At 33.5% G+C, this 13,144-nt stretch overlaps 1 protein-coding gene across 2 annotated transcripts in view; it reads right to left on the reverse strand.

Moving 5' to 3' along the window:
- The window catches only part of LOC124359817 (octopamine receptor beta-2R-like), a 352,308-nt gene that overhangs the window by 142,743 nt on the left and 196,421 nt on the right, over positions 1 to 13,144 (reverse strand). For both annotated transcript variants that reach the window (XM_046812873.1, XM_046812872.1), the window contains exon 3: positions 11,029 to 11,069. The gene's annotated coding sequence lies outside the window, so the exon portion shown is untranslated. The remainder of the gene's footprint in view (positions 1 to 11,028; positions 11,070 to 13,144) is intronic.

A 13,144-nucleotide genomic window follows, 5' to 3' on the forward strand; every position in this document is an offset into this window, starting at 1 on the left:
ACAGCAATTCGAAATCAAGTGAGCAGTGGATACAGTGCACCCGCTGCAAACGATGGGCACACGAAGATTGCATTAAAGGCAGATTCTGCGTATTTTGTTTGCCTCAACTGCGACAGTGACGATGATGCCGAATTTTGCTAAGATTAGTTGTTATGAAAACAAAAACAATGTCATTTTCATTAATTATACGAGTGTGTTAAAAAAATGTGTGTTATTTTCCTTACAGATGTATTTTAATGCATGCGAAAAACTTGCCCCAGGGTAATAAAATGCTGTGCGAAAACATGCCCCGGGTACGGCGGCACGTTTTCGCACATTGACTTACTTTTACTTTTTGGTGTTTTTATTAAAAATAGTTCATATTTCATCAAAGAAAATACTCTCTAATTGTAGCTGAAATACCACTGAGTGTAATGGTATGTCTTGGTTTGTTGTAGGTTTTAAGGAAAAAAATACAAAAAATTAAGACATATAAATGCGAAAACCTGCCCCGGTCTCCCCTAACCACCTCGGGACATGATTACGAATCCCAGTTTTGGCACTACATGTTTTAACTGTAACAAACAATCATATGAGATTAGTCTGAAGTTTAACCTACAGCTTCAGATAATAATAAAATTTATTACACATTACTACTCCATCTGAACGCTCCACAAGTTGGTGTTCAATGAAATATTTTTACACTCATCTTTGACCTTTAATAATTTAACATGATATGTTGTTACATAACATACGGACATACTTCGCCATCTTATTTACTGCAGAAGTTCTGATTACTAAAAAAACGGTCAAGAAATCAAGAGATATTATTTATTACGTATAATAGTATCTTGTATTATTTTGGCAGTTAAATACGATGCTTTTGAAAGTACGACCACTGAAATAAATTCAAAACAAGAATTAAAGCAATGATAAAAAACATTACTAGTAAATGGTGTCTTCGTTTGGGATATAGAAATAAATTTATGTTCTTACGCATAACTTTAACCAGAGAAGTTTTCCATTTACCTTTTAGTAAGTATATAGAGGATACTATCTTAATACTTAATAGATCTGTTCTTAGGATTTGTAAAGTGCCATTTAGTCTAAGATACTAAGCAAGGTAAAGTTAAATGTCTCAGAAAGTGAGAACAGCTGAAAGGTAATTGCCGCTTTTTAAAACAGTTTATTTCGGCCACGAGAAAGTTAGGTTGGGAAGTGGTGGAGTTTGATAGCATGTTTTGATAACGATAGACGCACCCTCACGCAACCTGACCCCTCACCACTCCTGTTAACAATTAATTAACAACTGCAATCTGTCTTGTAATTGCACACGACTTACAGGTTTATTGCAGTCTAACAAGATTCCTTGGCAACCTGCAATATATTCTACAGTATTTTACCGAGACTGTTGAGCTACTTGCAATACATACCATCGTAGTCTAATGGCACTCTTGTGTGACTAACAAATACATACATCACTGCTCAATTATTCTATAAATAATCAAAAAATATTCTATAGATTTGTAATAACTGTGGCTGGAGGTGATAATTTAAACACTGTAAGCCATTGTTTGCTAAATTAAAATTCGTTAATCGTTAACTCAATATTCTCAGTTAAAACAAAACAAACCAAAAAATTCATCATCGACAATCTGTTACTAAAATTAAAATAACTATTGATATGAAATAGCCTGCAGACATAATAGGTTTGGTTTCTGCTTGATAGTTTGGATTTTAATACCTTACTGTGTTAATTTACTGTATAGTATTTGAGTACCCTAGTGCAACTATATTATCATAACGGTGTATAATCCTACATTACAAAAGGGATTTATTTTAATTCTTTTTATTTACAATTATTTATAAATTCTAATAATAAATAATAATAAACGGTAATAATTTTACTATTCTGCATAGTTTATGCTACGTTAAGTAATAAGCAAATTAATTTAAGCTAAGGTCTAAATTATTACTTTTTTAATTGTACGTCATGATTTTTTTACACAAGTTTCAAAACAATTATTCAAACATATTTCTAAATAAATTTAATTAATGATTACTTGTGCTATTAAGCATTAAGGCAATGCAGACTGATCTAGCTCACTAATTTGAAATGGCGAGGACAAGTAAGTAACGACAAATGTTTGCGATAATATTGCAGTTTGGCTGGAATGTGTGAACAGAGTAAATTCTGCAGAAGTTACAAAATCCATGGAGGAATCCACAACCTGCAGCCCATATTAATAATAATACCCTCTTACCTCTGTTAGTTATACAACAACTCGTGCCTACATACGCCACAACAAAGGTTTAGTGTTAAGGATACAAGCAGGAGATGAGACCTGCGGCCCATGTTTGTAATCATACCCTCTTACCTCTGTTAGTCGTACAAACTGGTGCCTACATACGCCACAACAAAGGTTTAGTGTTAAGGATACAAGCAGGAGATGAGACCTGCGGCCCATGTTTGTAATCATACCCTCTTACCTCTGTTAGTCGTACAACTGGTTGCCTACATACGCCACAACAAAGGTTTCGTGTTAAGGATACAAGCAGAAGATGAGACCTGAGGCCTATGTTTGTAATAATTCCCTCTTACCTCTGCTAGTTATACAAACTGGTGCCTACATACGCCACAACAAAGGTTTAGTGTTAAGGATACAAGCAGGAGATGAGACCTGCGGCCCATGTTTGTAATCATACCTCTTACCTCTGTTAGTCGTACAACTGGTGCCTACATACGCCACAACAAAGGTTAGTGTTAAGGATACAAGCAGGAGATGAGATCTGCGGCCCATGTTTGTAATCATACCCTCTTACCTCTGTTAGTTGTACAACTGGTGCCTACATACGCCACAACAAAGGTTTAGTGGTTAAGGATACAAGCAGGAGATGAGACCTGCGGCCCATGTTTGTAATCATACCTCTTTACCTCTGTTAGTTGTACAACTGGTGCCTGCATACGCCACAAAGAAAAGGTTTATTGTTAAGGATACAAGCAGGAGATGAGACCTGCGGCCCATGTTTGTAATAATACCCTCTTACCTCTGTTAGTTGTACAACTGGTGCCTACATACGCCACAAACAAAGGTTTAGTGTTAAGGATACAAGCAGAAGATGAGACCTGAGGCCTATGTTTGTAATAATAACCCTCTTACCTCTGCTAGACAACTGGTGTACGCCACAAACAAATGTTTAGTGTTAAGGATACAAGCAGGAGATGAGACCTGCGGCCCATGTTTGTAATCATACCCTCTTACCTCTGTTAATTATACAACTGGTGCCTACATACGCCATAACAACGTTTTAGTGTTAAGGATACAAGCAGGAGATGAGACCTGCGACCCACGTTTGTAATTATACACTCTTACCTCTCCTAGTTATACAACTGGTGTCTACATACCCCACAACAAAGGTTTAGTGTTAAGGATGCAAGCAGGAGATGAGACCTACGGCCCACGTTTGTAATCATACCCTCTTACCTCTGTTAGTTATACATTAACAGGTTCTTACATAAGATACTTAAAGGGTTAAGTTTTAGGGATACGAGCAGGATATAAGTTCCTTTATGTGTATTTGAGTTAAATGTTCATCGGCTATATAATAAATACAGTATACCATTGATATTATATACGAGATAAAATGAAATAATGAGGCAGATCTAGGTAATTTTTTCACTTTTATTAAGCTATATTAGCGCACAAGTGAGTTGCACTATCAAGGGCACAATTAATTCATTTAATATAAACATAAGTGATTGGGTTTAATCTCTACTTCATACTTTTTCAGAATATTAAATACATACCTGTGACCCATATTTGTAATTATACCCTCTCGTTTCTGTTAGTTACACGATAACAGTCGGATGGTTGTGTAGCCTCAGATGTTTGGACTCAGTCTGTTATGTTATTACTGCCAAATGTATTGATCAATAGACCCTATAATCTAGCATGCGTGTTCTTTGTTGTTGCAACATTCAATCATTATATACTATGTGTATATGTGATGTAACAGGGTTACTTGTAGCAGATTATAATCATTTTTGGACTTTTATTTTTATTTAGTTTATTATTAATTCAAAAGTTGTAAGTACAATTTTAGATGTATACATTTTCATTTATATTGAGGATGTATTTGTCCTTATTTGGTAATTGCCAAGAATCGCATCTTTTTACCCTTGTACGTTTGTAAACATATCTACTTTTTTATCATAGCTTATGTGTTATGTGTATCCCATTTGTTTAGTGAATATAATATGTACATAATTCAAACCAATTTGTATGACCCGAATGCCTTGATTTTTACTTATATAATTTTGATTTAATACTAAAATTAGCGTATTGTTCTCTACAGCTAAGGTTTGACCGTCCCATTACTAATACCAACATAAATTAGAAACTTGGTTTAAGTTCTTTTTTATTTTAGAACAGTGACACACACACACACACACACACACACACACACACACACACACATATATATATAATCATTATATACATTTTTTCTAAATTTATTGTTTTTTATGTGAGCTGTAATGTGATAGATTGGCTGAGGATCTGAATCCACGCATACAGTAGTATCTGTGAGAAATTATAAAATTACTGTATATTTTTACGACATGTAAAATATTTCAAATTGGAAATAATTCTATATAAAAATGAAAAACATTGTATTAATCTTACCTTTATGGCATGCTTATGTAAATTATAAAAAAAACCATTATTGGCTCTAAAAATTTGAGTAAGATTTTTATCGACTATATGATAAATACAGTATATTATTAAAATTATGTGCAAGATAAATGAAATAATGTGGCATATCTAGTAATTTTCTCTTTTTTATTAAGCTGTGTTAGCGCACAAGTGAGTTGCACTATCAAAGGTACCATCGATTAATTTATTATAAACATAAATGATAAGTATAAATCTCAACTTCATTATCTTTGAAAATATTTAATATATACATTTTCAATAACAAATCGGTTTTATAGAAATCGAGTTTTGGAAAGGGTTGCCCTCTTATTTATGTTTGCTGAAACAATGACGTTTGTAAGTTTTTAGAGAGAATACCCAAACGAATATTTTACTTCGAATGGATGTACCTAAATGAACGGTAGACAGCGCTCTAGCAGCACAGAGGTTTAAAGTGTTTAATAACTCAATCCGGTAATCACGATGGAGAGCATTTCAGGCGAAAGAAGTTCGTCATTGTTTCCGAGGCCACCAATAAACCGCTAGAGGCTAAACATCCGCAGTCTGCCCCGACTCCAGCTGATTGATTCCGCCGAAATGGCTCGGCTCATTTATCACGAGCGTACCCAGCTGTTTCGCGTTGGTGCGAAGGGCTCTTTTCCATGCATAACGACATCTATTTGTAAACAGCTTTCATCACAGATTATTGAAAATTTAATTTTTAAGTACATCCTAGCAATGCATTTAATTTTTAATTCATTAACTATTGGAATGTGGTAAACGAGAAAAAAACCCTTTCCTGTTTTCAATGTCCCTGATTTCAGATGTCTGCATCATAAAACCTCATGTAGATACGGGATTACAAAAAAAAAAACAAAGGTTCTTGTTACTTTAAGCGGTAGTAAGAGCCAGTCAAACCATTAGAGCAATATATTCTGTAAGGAATGTATTTTAATGTATGAAGTTCCGAAATTTACTTCTTACTATGTTTTGTTATTAAACGAATATATACAAGCGATTTAAATAATGAGATAAGTGAAGAAACCGTTGGAGCAAAATCACTGTACAAAGGAATTTCCACTTGACCAGCTAAATCTTAATTCTCCTTCATATTTTTCGTTTCGATACTTTATAGCCTTTAATCTGTTGGACTGAGTATTTAATTTATCTGACTACAAGGTTTTTGATTAGTTTACATCCATACGATAGTTCAATAAGTTTACAACCGTTGAATGTTTAAACAATCATTATATTTCACGCTATTAATACATGTATGCAATACAACTTACTAAATACTAAAAGTTAGGATATTTTATGATAAATAAATGAATTTACTTATTCAAATTAAAAGTTTTAATATCTTTAGAGTATGCACAGTATGAGTTAAATTGCGCTCAAACATTTATGTTAGGAACTTGGTGTAAATAAAACCTTTTATTTCAAGTTAATCATTGAAATAATAAATACGCATTTCAATGGTTCTAGCTACATTGACACATATGTGAATACGTTTATATAGTTTGAATTTCGTCATTTCAGCAAATACAAGACGTATGTTTTCATGCCGAAGTTGGCTTAATATGTTGAAATAGTATCTGTCTAAAGGTGAAAATCAGAAATGGGTAAAGGAGTCTCAAGAAAAAGTGATTTCTGTGCCAGCAAAGTTTTTAGTTGGTGCGAGTCCCACACACGGAATCGACTAACCGTGTAAACAAGTACTGAAAAGATTGCGTAACACGATAATTAGATAAAGTAAGCTCCAGGTGTTCAAGCTCCGTAGATGAGTATTAGCTAACATATGTCTAAGGTGAATCTGTCAGTGTACAGCATTGCTAAAAAGATTGCAAAAAGACAATGGTTGGGTTGGATAAGCATCAGGTGTTCAAGCTATACAGATGATGTAGCTTCCAAATCTGAAATCACTTTCAAACCCAATCGAAATCGGCTGTAGGGTCCCACAGGGATAAATTCTCAGCCCTATCCTGTTTCTATCATATTTCTATGGCATTGGGTCATCACGTCTGTATAGAAAGGTCGTGCACTCTGTTTTTCAGCGAAAAATCCACATTTCTCATGAAAAATATTGCGTTTAACACTTTATCAGTCACAGTCTCAAAATCAACATACTAAAACTTTGCTCTTCGGTCTTAGGACTGTCAGTGTGGTCTTGACTCTATGTAGGCCGATTCCATACTTGAAGTAGTCTACTGTTCGAAATTATTTGAACAACACCTTGATAAACTTGACACTTTAACCAAGTTTCCCCCAAAATATCCTCCGGTGTTTAGGTTTTGAAGAATGTAGCCCTACTCAGGTACTGATGACGGAGTATTATTGCTTGATTTACTTCCTCCTTACCTAACGAGTGGTATTGTGGCATACATTGCGTACACGCAATTCGAATAAGCGCACAGTTGAATTTCCACGTTTCATACAGAAAGACCTTCGAAAAAGTACAGCTACTACCCCGCCGAGTACTGGTCAACGCGCAACGGTGGTTTATGAATGCCTGCCGTCATAGGTGGGTGTTATTTTCATCAAAAAGCTGCTACACTGGATCAAAAAAACCCCAACGTCTAAGGTGCTCAAAAATTGTCTAAAAAGTTGTTTATTGTCACAGGCATTTTTTTATGTCAACGAGTGTTCGTCATAAAACAGTGAGACCCGCCAATCGGAATATCACTCCGGCACTGGAGATGGTAAAATTTGAGAATGAAAGGAAAGTGCGAATGAAATATTGTATGTTTGATTGTTTATTTATATGCAGAGATAGTAGAAAAAATTTTAATTTAATTTATGCATGGTATTCATGATACTCATGTTTATCCAATAAAGAGTTTAACTTTTGCCTACAATGGGTGTTAGCAGACATGAGTCTAAAGGTGGATCTATCAGTGTACAGCAATATTGAAATGATCACTAAAAGACGTTGAAAATTTGGAAATTCACCTACATGAGTGTAAGTTGACATGAGTCTAAAAGTGAAATTCTCAGTGTAAAAAAATTGTAAAAAACATTTCGGATCACGATACTAGGGTTTGATAAGCACCATGTGGGCAAGGTAAATAGATGAGAGTCTTGATGAGAGGATGCACGCTTTCCACGCTCGCGTTAACTAGAACAGAGAGGCCGTAACTTCTGCTTCAACTGAGTCAATAACATACCAAGGCTAGCACAATATTATTCCCCTCTACAAATCCGAAATATATTGCTACTCCCACAGTAGCCGATAGATCTTCTAGGCCTTCTAATAGCATGTATATGTAAATTTCAAAATTTCAGGTCCTCTAGAATATTTGTAAGGTATGTAAGGGTGGTTTGAAGAAAGTACTCTGAGACATCAGTCTCGTATAAATTGATCAAATAAGTAGATTAAGATAGATCAATTTTATCTTTAGTTAGGAGTTTTAATAAATCCATTAAACCGTTTTAAACTCCTATGTTTGTGATAAAAATCTTGGCCTTAGATTCCAATACAAGTAATGTAATAGGCTCCTATTTTGTTTCCTTTGCAATATTGGAAAAGACCTATAAAGAGAGTAGCAAACGACTGTTATTGTCCTAAGTATGTGAAACGACAATGTTACCTATAAGTATGGCTACACAAATAACTCAAAAACTCAATACCATGACTCAGTGATTCATTATTCAGAGTGAGGCAAACCACCCATGCTTCATGTATACTCGTTGCACTAACTAACTTTAAAAGTTCTTGCTTCCCATTTCCTCTAATTCGACCTCACAAAATTCAACGAAAAGCCCAAATCGGGGGTTAAGGATGCTTTTTGGGGAATTTTCAAATGTAAACATGGATTTTGTGATTCATCAAGTTGAAGGACTACTTACACTGAAAGTATTGGAAGATATTTACTTTACCATTACATTTAACCTTACTTACAGTGTGTACCAAAAGATTTCAAAATAGGATTATACAATATTAAGTACTATGTTAGTCCAAATAATAAATATGGAAAAACAAACTTTGTTCCTAAACTCCTTATTGAGCTATTCTTTAAGGGAGATCGCAAAACTCTTAACTCACCATGTAAAGTTATTTATCCATCTTTCCAGCGTGCATGAACTTCACACATGTGCAGATGACTCCAAACCGTCAGTCTCCAAACTACTGTGTAACAGTGTAGCACAATCGAGTAAATTTAGAGACACCGATAAGCACACACTATTATGTCTCTATAGGTGTTGATGCTTAACTATGGCCACATGATCAGTAATCTTCGAACAACGTAACCTTTCCGTCACTGTAAATCCAATCTTTAGCATCCTGTTCCGATTAGGAGGATATTTTCAGCGCCATAGAGCTAAACGCCACTTTCAACCTAAAAACCGTGGAACTCTCATTCGAAAAAGTCCATTCTTTAAAATATTTATCACTATAATACACAACTTCTCTTTCTTAACAATTATTCTCTCAATCGGTATAAATTTCCTGAGCATTTAAACTAAAAATATTGACTGATAAGGGTATATGTTTCCCAACCTTTATACAAGTCTTCTTACACAAACCTTCAACTCAGACAGTAGGCAGAGAGAGAGAGTCTGGTGTTTGACTTGAACTTATGGTTCACAACAGTATGGCCACGTCTTAATTTGAACTGCAACTAAGAATAGATCGATCAACACATTGCACCACCATTTGTCTTTAACAGAGAAGAAGAGTTGCTGCTTGATAAGCATAATACGTAGATGTGCAGGGTACCATAACATACGCATGTATACTACCAATGAATACATAAATTATCCTAATAATTTGAAATGTATTATTTCCTAGGATCACAATTTTAACACAATGAAACAAACAGGGAGCAGTCATGAATACTGTTTACTAAGTAATTAGCGCCAAAGTGCTGCAATAATTTGGAATTGTCGTGATGACCAGTAATGGATGACATTCGAACATCCACATATTGCATATTATATGAATCAATTTACAACTACCTGTGACGCAGCCCATTGCTTCAATCCGAACAAATATGTTTTACATGACCTATTCTACGCTTTAGTTAAAAGTTATTAAAACTGAGGTAAAACTCCTCAGATAATATTTATTTAAACTTTTAGATATTTATTTTTATTTTATTCAACCAAAATGTATTTTACGTGCATTTGAAAACTCCTAGCGTATTATATTAAATGTATAGTGTGTTACGGTTACTTTTCGTGATCGATGGCTTCTAAGATTTAGAAATTTAATTCATTATAAACATATTCTACTCGAGCTTCGTGTATTTTTTAATAGTATATGGTTTACTTTGGAATCATGAAAGCGTTATTTTGCTGTCTTCAAATTGTATATTTGCAACTTTTAAAACATGGTATCCAAGCTTAACATAAGTATGCAGATATTTAGAGTTTTCATTACTTTGAATTAAATGGATATACTTGTTCTAAAATAAGTATAAAGATTCATATAAACGCATATTTAAAAGTGCTTAGTTTCCTCTTATCTAACTGTATGTGTTTTTGGAAAGAATGTTAATAAATCATAGTGGTTTTCATTTACAGCATTTTTTTATTTATACTAAATGTAAATATTTATACGTTATACACATTTTTGTCTCAGTAATATCTAACATGGAAGTGTAATGAATGAAAATATATTATCCATACTTTTCCGACTGAAATCTTAAGCGTTTGAAAACGTAAAGGAAACAGTTATTTACCAATATACACAGTTAAGTAACTAAATCCGTTGAACCACACGTTAAAATATTAGTATAAAACCTGCTATCAGATATATCAGAATGACATGTAGCTGTATTCTCGCGACCAATGTAAACTGGGAGAGCTCATCCCCGTGTTCGCCGTAATAGAAAGTACATAGTCCATAAACACTCGGCCAGTTGGTCTGCAGCAGGCACTTTGTTGGGAGTAAATTGAAAATCATGCCATCCCGTCGACAAAAGGCCGTGATTCCTGTAGTGTAGGCGGGGAAGTAACAAGCGACAGTCTCCCACCTTCGGATATTTGTAATTGGTAATATTCAGCGATGAAAAATTCAATACGCGTGCTCACCGAGATTGTACATTACCATATTGAATTCAATATAAGAAGAGTATTGGAAAGTTCAGTAAGGTTTTTATCCTGGCAAGACTTTAAATCAATGGTAGTAACACTAAAATATAAGTATTTGTAACTTGAATATTCCCATAAGCAGGTCATAACATGATTTGTAATAACTTATACAATACTTTTAATCTAAATTTAAAAACTATAAATACGGTTATCATGAATCGTGTTGATTCTATAACGCAAGGTTTTATGCAATAAAATTCAACAATTTTAGCAATGAAATATACTATGTTAGTACTTTTATTAACTATTTCTAACAACTTACATTTTAAGACGTTTCTTCTTTATATCTATATCTCTCTGCTCCTAAAAGAACAAAAACAGTTATTTTCGTTTCTGGAATTCCAAAATACACAAACACATGTGATCAAATATGGTTAAAGAATAGACGTAAATAGTATAGATGTCTTCGTAATAAATGCAAATGTGACATTGACATAAATTAGTTTCTTCATTTCAATAAACCTTTTGATATATTCATTTCATAGTATGTAATATACTTTCACATAGACCTACATATGAGCTTCAATATGTGCCTGTTCTCTCAATAAACAAAAGTTTCCAGTAATATTGTAAATTATTGTACTTTAGGTATAATAAAACATATTGTAGAAAATTTATAAAATACTTATTTTTTTTAAGTATGAAATCCTCTCTGTTCATAATTTCAAATTTTTATTTCTGGTTTTCGTACTACCGTTTTACTTGACTGTTTTAAATTACAACAAAGCAATAATTCTCAGTTAACACATTCTGGTCTGTAGTATATAAGCAACAAAGTCATTCACCCCAAGATGAGAGTGGAGTTTGGTTTTATGTTATTTACTAGTGTACAAAACTTACTGGAAGCTTATTAATGGAAATCACTGAATGTGTAAAAATTTCATCATGGATTAGAAAGGTGGCCAAGTCACCAATCCAACATCCTCATTTATTTTCGTAGCCTCGATTATCATCAAATATAAATATATCATAGTCCACATTTACAATACGTACCTACAATTTATTGAGGGTTATCATATATCCACGAATATCACAATTAAGAATGCCCAATGAGAATAGAGAATACGTGGTCAGTATACATGATGACTATGTAGTGTAAGGGAGAGGGGTCTATTTCTGTTATATTTATTATTTTTCATACATTACAGTTGAGGTGTACCTACCCTATGAGATTCAGAAATTGTGTATATATTTGCTTGTTTTACGATCTAATATGCTTTCTGAATTAAAGTAAGGCTTTCATAAATTTCTGTACCGAGGAAAAGAAAGGCGATGCCAACTTATGACTTGATATCAGTATAAAGATTTGGAAAAGTAGTGAAATTTTAATGGTTGAGGAGCTTTGGAGATTCTTCTAAATGAGACGTTTTTGACCAGAAAAGATATTATAAGACTTCTTCACCGAATGCTGCTTAAGCCGAAAGAAATTCATATCCATAAATGCAATACTAAAGTCCTCATAAAGCTGAAGGAGAATAGCCACACTAGATGCTGGTTATAACTCTCATAGATCTATTTAGTCGCACGACCATTAATCCATGTTACAATTATGAACTAGAATACTATGTAATAGAATAACATATTGGATAGTGGTTGAGTTACTGTTCTTTCATGCATATGCTGATAATACGCAGCTTGTGTTATCATATCTATTTGCTAATTTTCCATCAGCAATTAAACAAGTCAACACTGATTTTCGAGGCTACTTCACGATGGTCACCAGATCATTGCCTTTAACTCAATCTCGCCAATATACTCTTGTTAAAAAGACAACAATTCAGATTCTTTTAGAGAAGTGGGAAAATATAAAGATAATTCAGTGTTACTTGGCAGTTAACTCAAGTCGAGGTGTTGAGTCTTACCTGCAAAGTTTTTAAAATACAGCGAATAAATTATAAATTAAAAAATCGTTTTATTCCAACCTTGGAAGATTTTCACCAACTTTGGTATTGTCACATAAGGACCCATTTACAACGTTTGCACCCATAACAAGATCACCTAACGTTTTATTTAGTATAGTTTAAAACTACCATGCGCATTCAAAAAATAAAGTTAAAAAAGTAGTTCTAGAGTCTATCAAGTACAAAAGTAAGAATAACATATCTTGGAAGGTAACATAATTCAATTTATGTTCTGCAATAGATTACTGGTGTTTCCTATAATGTATTTACACTAATAAAATTTACACTAAGTGTTCATGATTAAATATTCCGAAGTGCCCGTATGTTATTATATCTTAACCTCAGCAAATAATTTTATGTATTTAAATATTCGTAAATTTTTCATATCCATTTCATAGAAACAAAAGGTTTAGATACTGTATTAAAAGTTCTTTAATTAATTTTCATTTTTATCAGTGCTTAACGGTAGGTATCTTG

The sequence above is a fragment of the Homalodisca vitripennis genome, chromosome 4, assembly GCF_021130785.1.
Source record: "Homalodisca vitripennis isolate AUS2020 chromosome 4, UT_GWSS_2.1, whole genome shotgun sequence".
In the NCBI taxonomy this organism is placed as follows: domain Eukaryota; kingdom Metazoa; phylum Arthropoda; class Insecta; order Hemiptera; family Cicadellidae; genus Homalodisca; species Homalodisca vitripennis.